Source organism: Morus notabilis, unplaced genomic scaffold, assembly GCF_000414095.1.
Source record: "Morus notabilis unplaced genomic scaffold, ASM41409v2 Scaffold457, whole genome shotgun sequence".
NCBI classification, from domain to species: Eukaryota; Viridiplantae; Streptophyta; class Magnoliopsida; order Rosales; family Moraceae; genus Morus; species Morus notabilis.
Window position 1 is genome coordinate 3,767 of NW_010357333.1, and position 10,023 is coordinate 13,789.

The 10,023-nt window shown below is 33.2% G+C and overlaps 1 pseudogene; it reads left to right on the forward strand.

Moving 5' to 3' along the window:
* The first annotated feature begins 2,882 nt into the window (after window positions 1-2,882).
* LOC21397929 lies at window positions 2,883-6,887 on the forward strand (annotated as a pseudogene).
* Window positions 6,888-10,023: the final 3,136 nt, after the last annotated feature.

The window sequence follows — 10,023 nt, forward strand, 5'->3', positions numbered from 1 at the left end:
AGTTATTTCAAAATAGAAGCTACATATTTACTTCTCATGACTCCAAACCAAGTATGGCAATAACAACGCATTTTGTAAACCAAACATCAAATGCACAGGAGAAAAGAAAAAAGTTTGATCAATTCTAAGATGTTGTCATAAGATAGTAAACAAAATTCCTAAAGTGAAGAATTGAAAGGGACAATACTCCAGTTTCAAGTTCCGCAAAAGAAAATCCTCTATTTAATTAATCATCAAAGGTGTTCTTAATGCAAATACTTGCTCCATTTAATGACACGTAAATTTAATAATTGTAAAACTTAACTAATGAAACCTAAATAATCATAATAGATAATTATAACCTAAATTAATAACTTAGATAAATCCTATATAACTCAAATGCATTGACACTAATCCTAATAGAGAAATATATATTATAAATTCCTAATTATATCCATATACTCATGCAAGTGCTTGCTGTATTGGCCTTTTTTCTTGTCAATAATTATATTAATTTAGATTCATGACATGCTTTTAGGTTGCTATAGCCTAGCTTTTGATAAAGCCCTCACGACGCCCATTTATCTCACATTAATATGAGCTTGAGATGGAATCGCCAAATGAATTGAAAAAAATTACATAGTTAACATCAAAGGGAGGGTAATTACGTACATGGAGATGGAGCAGTACGTACATGGGGACGGAGATGGAGATGGAGATGGGTTGTTGATATTGAGGAAAGCTAAAACGGTCCGTTCGCCCCTCAAAATCAAAATCCAGAAAGGCTGAATAGGTGATGGAGATAGAGATGGAGATGGAGATGAGTCGTTTGTTCTTCTTTTCAATCTCAATCTAAGATGGAAACGGCGGATGAGGACTGAGGCGGGTGAGAGAATGAGAGAGAAAACTTAGGTTTTGTCTTAAGATATATATATATATATATATATATATATATATATGATCTTAATAAACGGGTCGGGTTGTGTCGGCTCGCTAAATATTTCTAATAATAAAAGAAGTAAGAGACAAAATTGCCCTCAAATTGGTTTAACCCATGAATTACTCTCCCTGTACTGCCTGGCTAGCCCGTCGGCGCCGTGGCACACCGGCATCACCCTGAACCAACACCTGGCGAAGTTCATCACGCCGTCGCTAATCGAAACTCGACTGGGCATCACGGTTTTGCCCATGTTCCCCAAAATTCGATGCCCTCCTCCTCGCCATCTCCGCACTCCTATTCATCATTCTCACTACCAGCTCCGGCGACAACCAAGATGAAGGAGAACAACACGAAGACATCTCCTAAAGAGAAACAGTGTTTCCTTTACAAAAAAAGAAAAATATCGGAACAACTTTAAAGTTCAAACTTACATACATAATTGCTCACATAGGAACCATTTTAATTACACCCCTGAAAATGAAAATTCTGAAAAAACCCACCAAAGATTTTCCTTTTTTCTTTCTCTTTCTTTTCATACACCTCCTGAAAACGAAACAAACCAAGGGGGTTTTGGGAGAAGAAGCAAAACCCACCTTTTTACTGCTAAAGACTAGACCAAACTGGTGCTTTCTCATCGTAGGCTTAGATCGCGACAATTCTCAGCCTCGCTCAGACCTGGTCTTCACAGATCATGGATCTGGTTCGCGGATGAGAGAGAGTCGTGGGAAGAGAGAGGTCCGGGGGATCGCGAAGGAGAGAGAGAGTGGCCGGGGGTCGCGGAGGATAGATAGTCATGGAAGAGAGAGAGAGAGTTGCGGAGGAGAGAGATTTTCATGGGGGTTCTTTTTAGATTTGTGCGGTTCTTTTTAGATTTTTTATTTTGATTTTTGTTGAAAAATAAATTATTCAGTTCACTAAAATAACTTTTATTATGAGATCATGTGCAGTGCACATGACTTGTACGGTTAAAAATTTAACGGAAAGGATTATATTGCACTTATTTAAAAAGATTAGGGATTATTTTGTCAAAAAAAAATTAAAGATTAAATTGTCATTTTTTAAAAAGATTGAGACCGTTTATGCAAATTACACTTATTTAATAAAAAAGTTCTATTTTGCACTATATGTAAGTCATTTCCCATGTACATACACATTACAATGCTTTGTTTAGATATAATCGTTTTTTATTATTAAACCGAATAAAGTTTTACTAGTAAAGGTTTAAACTTGTTTATCTAGTTTTTCTAAACGTAAATTATAAGCGCAAAAAAAAAAGTGCCTTTTATTTTTAAAAAAAGCATAACCTAAAAAAATACATTACTTCAAAATAAGTATATTTGAGAAAATAAATAAATATAGAAAAATTATAAATAAATGAAATCAAAATAGTAATCGCATAAATTAGGTGGCCAGTGTCACTTTAAATAACACATTACATATGTACACTCCATGAAGGCATGAATACTCAAAATACAAACTGATGAATTACATATATTTACAATTATTCATAAGGTTGCAATGCACTCAACATTCTTCTGCAATTACTCATCTTTCTTTCTCATTTCTTCATCTTAATTTCTCTCTTAATTCCCCCCCTCAGTTTCTCATTTTCTTGCTCAGTTTTTCGTCATTTAAATACCAACTCGTCCTCTTGTTGCTATATCTTATTCCTCAATTCTCCAATCATATTTATTTCAAATAAAGAAAAAAAAATCTTCAATCATATATATAGTATCAACATCACACACCGGGTAAATATAGTATTAAAGCGGATCTTATTATCCAAACTTAAGTTTCTGTCAATTTCAATCCGTCGATAAGTATTTTAGTGTATGTGTATAGATGAAGTAGGTCGTAAAATTAATCAATTTGTAATTAAGAGAGTTTATATGTAATGTGAACTTTTGGAATTTGATGATCAATAGATGGTTATATATATAATATGAATTTACAAAGTATACCAATGGATACTGATCAATGGTTTAATTCTCATTTCATAAGAATTTTCTTTGCACAAAGGGTAGGCTCTAGGATTCAATGTATTTGTGGGCTAGGGACCAAATAGAGTTGCGAAAGAGAATTGGTTTGGGATAAGATTATAACTTGCCGCATTGCATGGATTTATTTTAGTATCTGACGTTTAAAATGCCGTACAGTTGTTGATCAATAAGGTTTTATTCTAATTCAGTTTTAGTTCTTCCGTTAGGTATTACATATTGGACGGAATATGTCGAAATTAAGAATTAAAATTTAAAATATATAAAGTTTAAAGATAAAATTGATATAAAAAATAAAAGTTAATTTTCACAAATAGTCTCAAAACTCTATGAGCCTGTTTGGTAACGTTTTTAAAATAATTTTATTTTCAATACAAAAGTAAAAATGAGATTATTTTGAGAATCATTTTAGAACCAATTCTGAAATTACGTTTAGTTGGTTTTTAAGAGATTGTTTTGAGTATAATAAAAAAGTGAAATCATGTTTGGTTATAATTATTAATTAATATATTATAACATTATTGATAAGTACTAAAAAATGAAAACATAAAAAGGAAAATAACTTTTAATCGTTTTTTAATTCCTTCACAAAAACCATTCTCACTGTTTTTTGTTTTTATTTCATTTTCAAAATATTTGCTAAACAAACATAGTTTGCAAACCGTTTTTATTTCCGTACCTCAAAAGACGTGTTGAATTTTTTTAAAAAAAAAGTAAAAACCAATTCCAAACGCACCCTATATGTTTTTAATTTTAGTCCTTAATTTACACAGAATCCATCAAATTTTAATGTATAATTAACAAAATAACTGAAACCGAAACAAAATAAAACTTTAAAAACTAACTACGATACGTTTAAAAAGTCAAAAAACAAAATGAGATTGAGATAAATCTCAGGGATCATTAGTGAAATTAACCATTTTCACAACAACAATATATATAAGAGTTTTAAGGACTTCTTAATCTTTTGGATTAGAGGTGACATTACGAGAATGCCTATCATGTGCAAAGAAGAAAAGTCTTACCATCCATGAAAATATCATTCCAAGCACGTTTATTTTCTAAAAGCATTATAGAACTGAAAATTTTTATCATGAAATAACTGTAGTCTATTCTTGAAAGTAATTTTGGAACATGTTTATTTTACACAAAGAAAAAGTCCCCATCCATGAAAATAACCTTCCAAGCACGTTTATTTTCTAAAAACAACATGGAACTAATTAAACATCAATCATGAAATAACTTCTCAAACACGTTCATAGTATTTCAAAAACAAAGAGATTGCCTTTTGTTCTCCTAGTTAAAAACAGGTTTCTTTGTGGCAGCCACAAAAAAAATCTCCCAACTTGTTCCCTTGCAAACTCCACTATACCTTGCCTTGCAATCTCTTAAATCAAATCCATATTCCTTTTGTCTTCCCATTATTTTTTATTATTTTTCTTGGGAAATCTCCTTGGAATAGATATCAAATTAGTATATAAAAATATTATTCTACAGGAGATTTCTTATTTGTCTAAGATGGAAGTCAAATCTTCCAAGTTAAACTGGATGGCCTTAAATTGGATTGTTTTCTTCGTCCTCATCTTGTCTTTGGCATCTTTCTTTGAGAACCTCTCCACGTCAAAAGGCTTCTGACGGAAAATTTTGCCAAGCCCAGATCCAGCAATATTAACAATCCTGGTACTAAAAATTGATTAATTGTTCATTAATTTTCCATTCATGCATTTTTTTTCTTTTGTTTCCCCTTACTTTTAATGATTACATGCATTTATATGTGGCCTAAATATACAATTTACCCTTCCTCTTACAAATACTGTCGACATTTTTTTTAGGGTATATTTGTTTCACGATTCAAACTTGAATAATTGAATTGGATATGTGAGAAAAAAATATTATAACAAAAAAGTTGAATTTGATTTTTTGTGATAACGAATTAAATTATAAAAATAGCAAGGCTTTAATTTTGTTAGAATCTTCTATATTGCATAACTCTTTGTAAGTTTATTAAAACCAACTTTGATCCTAATTATATTCACCGTGACGACACTTTTATTGTCGAATTAACTGTTTACACATTTTATATTTACGGACAGTTTTAACAAGCTTAAGTGGACAGAATAAATCATGTTTATAACTTTGATAATACGCTTTTAACTCTTAGACCATTTTTATTCTTTTTCCAGTACTTTTGGCAAATTTACGTCGTTAACAAATGCTATACACAACATTTCACATATCTTGTTACCCATATTAATTCAAGAATTGAATCTCACATACCAAATCGTTATAATTAGACCCAAAAAAAAAAAAAAGGTTATAAGAGTCCGATAGTGTAACATGAGTAGTATACATTTTTCAAAAAAAAAAAAAAAAAAAAAACATTAATAGTATTCGATCTGAAAACAACAATAATATTAGGCTATTTTTGTTGTTGATCAGGAGGTCGAAGTTCAAATTATAGCAACGAGGTATACCACGATGGAAATATATTTTTGGAGGACTACAAGGAAATGAAAGGGAGATTGAAGATATACATCTATCCACATGTTATAGTCGCAAGTATCCTTATTGGAACCGAACAGGTGGGACCGACCATTTCTACGTGGCTTGTCATTCAATTGGACAATCGGCGACGATTCTAGCCAGTCACGTCAAATTTGGCCTGCTAGCTATTTCATTCATGGGTATGTTCCGCACAAGGATGCTAGTATGCCTCAAATTTGGCCTAGATCAACAGGATCCTCCTAATCGTCTTTCATCAAAGAGGTAATTAATTATGCATTGCATGCATGTATATGCTATATATATATACACACACATATATATACACATATATATTCTTTTCATTAGTGTTTACACTTGATGCACTACTAGTCTGGTCATCAAAATATTTGGAAATTACAAGTTACAATTGACTCGAAATACTGAAATTTGTTTTACGGAATAGTATTCTATTGATATATATTAGTTCTAAAACTCGTGAATTTTTTTTTTTTTTTTTTTGTTAACATGCCCGGTTAACCAATTGCTAAACTCGTGAAATACACACACGCACATATATACACTCCGATTGAGCAAAGAATACTACCAGCTTTGTTTAATTATATTAGTTTTAATTGTCAAGCGAAAGTGGACATACATTTAAGCAATTTGTTGTTATTATAATTGAACACCATTAAACTTTAAGCAATTATGTAGTTCATTAGCCCAATTATAATATATAGCAGAACTCGCTTAACTTAGGCAAAAAGTATAGTCGTTTATAAACTATCCTTCCACTACTTATTTACCATATCATCTATAAATTTAACAACTTGATCAAGTAAAAAGGAATCAAGTACTAAAAAATTCAAGTGATTAAATGAGGTGTAGAAAGTTAAGATCAAACAATGGAACATGAAACTAATAAGTTGCCCTTATTTATCACTAGACATACACATATATAAGATGATCAACATGAATTAAATATTGTAATAACTACAGGACAAGACTTGCATTCCTTGCTGGAGCGATCAATTATCCAACACCTTGTTAAAGTATGGGGAAACGACACAGAGATATTCGTGAACTATGGGAGGCTCAAAACTCCATATTCCGAGGAGCTTCTCAAGAGCCAGTTCTGCATCCACGTGAGGGGCTTTGGGGTGAACACGGCTCGCATAGGGGACGCCATGTACTTCGGATGCGTTCCGGTCATAATAGCAGACCATTACGACCTTCCATTCTCCGACATACTCAACTGGAGCAGCTTCTCCGTCGTCGTCGCCGCCCAAGACATCCCGAGGCTGAAGAAGATCCTCAACGGCATCAACCCTGACGAGTACGAGAGGCTGAGAAGCAACGTGATCAAAGTGCGCAAGCATTTTCAGTGGCATCAGAATCCCGTTGACTATGATGCTTTTCACATGACCTTGTATGAGTTGTGGCTTCGTCGTAGTTACTTTAGGCTTTCTAGCTATACTAGTATATAGTTATATTATAATAGTTATCTTAATGTGTGATATATGCTCTGTGAGATATATCAACGACTGCCATATATAATTTGTAATTGTCAATGGTAGTTGGATTATTGAGATCATGCAGTTTAAGGATAATGCATGCATGATTGAAGGAATTTGATTTCCTGTTAATTAACAAGGATATGTACTTCAAAACTCGAAGGTATAAAACTTCAGGTTCTCTTGTGCTATTTTTTTGGCATGCAACTATCGGGAGTTCTAGACCAAAGCTCTCAAGACCTAAATATACTCATTTATTTTCTCTTATTTTGCAAGCAAGCACAAGATAAATAGATAAATTAAGCAACGGATTATGAGCTTATACGTAAAACAAATAAATATAGCAACGACTAATTATGTGATAACTGATAAAATAATAATGTGGCCGGGTTAGTATTTTGGGGTTATATTCGAAGACTTGAGGTCAATTATGAAGCTATAATGTATATTTAAGAGTACAAACTCCTTAGAAGCGACAGACCATAAGAAATTAAGAATGAATTTTGGAGGCTGAGAATATATTTAATTCAAGTTATTTCTGCCACTGCCAAATCCATTTGCCATGGGTAAAAGAGTTTCGAACGGTTAATGTATATAACGGTTAAAATAGTAGCTTAACAACATATAAGAATAAATTTAAGCTCATGCTTATTATAATCAGTAAAAATGGTTATATCATTGTTAAGATTTAGTTCAATATCATCTACATGTATGCCCTATTTAAAAAAATAGCTAAAAAATCATTATTTGCTTTGAAAGTATTGAAAGATTGTATTACAAGAAGGCCGAGCAAATACCCTAAAAAGTTTAATTGGTTATCCCTCCTGATCAGTACTGTCCATGCCAATGAAATCTATATATATATATATATATATATTTGTTTCCGCGAGCAATATGAAAGCTATTGAGAGCTACATGATTCTAGTAAAACGGAGTTTGTGATATGACAATCTCACTCTAGTTTATAAATAGGAATATGGTGTTATTTTGAGCAAATAACATATAATACTGTTTTTGCAGATGTTAAACTTCACAAAGGAATTTCAAGCAAAAAAAAAAAAAAGAGAAGAAAAGGAAAAAAAAAAAAAAAAGATTTCACAAAGGAATTAAGAACTATTATGTGCACAGTCCAATATGATATGCCATAGTACGGTTCCTTACGTCCTTCTAGTTTAATTGGAATCTGGTGTAATTTCAGCAAATATTATTCAGTTTTGCAGATATTAAACCCACGGAATTTCGACCCAAAAAAAAGAAGGAAAAGAAATAACAATAATACTAATAAAAAAAACACTTCACGAAGGAAGACAATAATCTTGAAATATTTCCTCTATTATCTATGCAGAGTCCAACACGAATCAATGCTACAACTGATCGATTCACAAAATTAAAATGAAGCAAAAGAAGAGTCATTGGCCCACCAGTACTACTGAACAAGATCGGAGCTACTTTTGCATTACAGCCTACTTTTCATGCCATTGATCTTGGCTGAAAAACTTCAAGAACAACCAATATAGCACATTGGCAAAAGAAAGAACGAAAAATAAAAACTTAAAACTTATAACAAGGCATGCATTTATACCTTTTTTTTTAACGTTGACGACGAGTCACGGTCTGGTGAACCGTATTAACTACTTGTCCAGGGATATAAAGAAACAAGCTCAACCGTTTCTAGAGAGAGAAAGAGAAACTGATGAAAGAGAAGAACTAATTCTCATTAACCTCAAATCTGTTACAATTGTTTATTTATACATAAATTAGAGGATACCCTCTAACAGACTATCCAATGAAGTTATTACACGTGTAAACTAAATCTTTCATAACTAAGACTTCTTAATAGTCCCCCTCAAACTTAAAGTAGCTAAATCTTCTACTTTAAGTTTGCCACGAATGAGACCAAAGGCAGAACTTGAAATGGCTTTGGTGAACACATCAGCTAGTTGATCAATAGCAGGTACATGCCGGACTTCTATTTGCTTCCTCATGACTTTTTCTCGAACAAAGTATAAGTCCAGTTCTATGTGCTTGGTTCTGGCATGCAGCACTGGATTTGCTGCTAGATGCACTGTGCTAAGATTATCACACCAGATGATTGGTGTTGTTACTGTCTGAAAATGCAACTCGGTTAAAAGAGACTGAAGCCAGGATATTTCAGCTACCACACTGGCTAAACTTCTATACTCTGCCTCTGTAGATGATCTTGACACAGTATGTTGTTTCTTGGATTGCCAAGACACCAAATTAGAACCAAGAAAGACACAAAACCCTGATGTTGATCTGCGGTCATCAATGTCTGATGCCCAATCTGCATCACAAAAACCAACTAAATCCAGTTTTTCCGTGTGACATTCTTTCAAATGAAGTCCATGATCTATCGTACTGACTAAATACCTCAGAATTCTCTTTACTGCCTTCCAATGTGCTTCCAGAGGTGTTTGCATGAATTGACAAACCTTGTTAACGCTGTAAGAGATTTCTGGCCTGGTGATTGTCACATACTGCAATGCACCCACCACACTTCTGTACAGTTGGACATCACTCACTGGATCACTGCCAAAAGATGTGAGTTTTTGTCCTGTGGTCATAGGCGCTGAAGTACCTTTTGCAAACTGCATCTTGGTTCTACATAGTAAGTCTGTTACATATTTGCGTTGAGAAAGAAACAAACCTTGAGTTGTCTTCGTAACTTGTATGCCAAGATAGTAATCAATCTCTCCTAAATCTTTGAGTGCAAAAGCAGTGTTAAGCTTTGTAGACAGTTCCTGAATAGCTGACTCATCACTTCCTGTTATGAGTATATCATCCACATAAACAAGGATGTATATAGTCCACTTGGTGGTGACCTGAATGAAGAGAGATTGATCTGATTTAGCTGAGTGAAAACCAAGTTGCAGCAACGCATGATGAAGCTTTTCAAACCAAGCTCTTGGAGCTTGTTTCAAGCCATAGAGAGACTTGTGGAGTTTGCACACTAATGTTGGATTTTGTTGATCAACAAAACCTGCGGGCTGTTCCATGAACACTTCCTCTTGCAAATCTCCGTTTAAGAAAGCATTGTTCACATCGAGTTGTCTCACACACCATTTCCTGCTGCGTGCGAGAGTGAGAA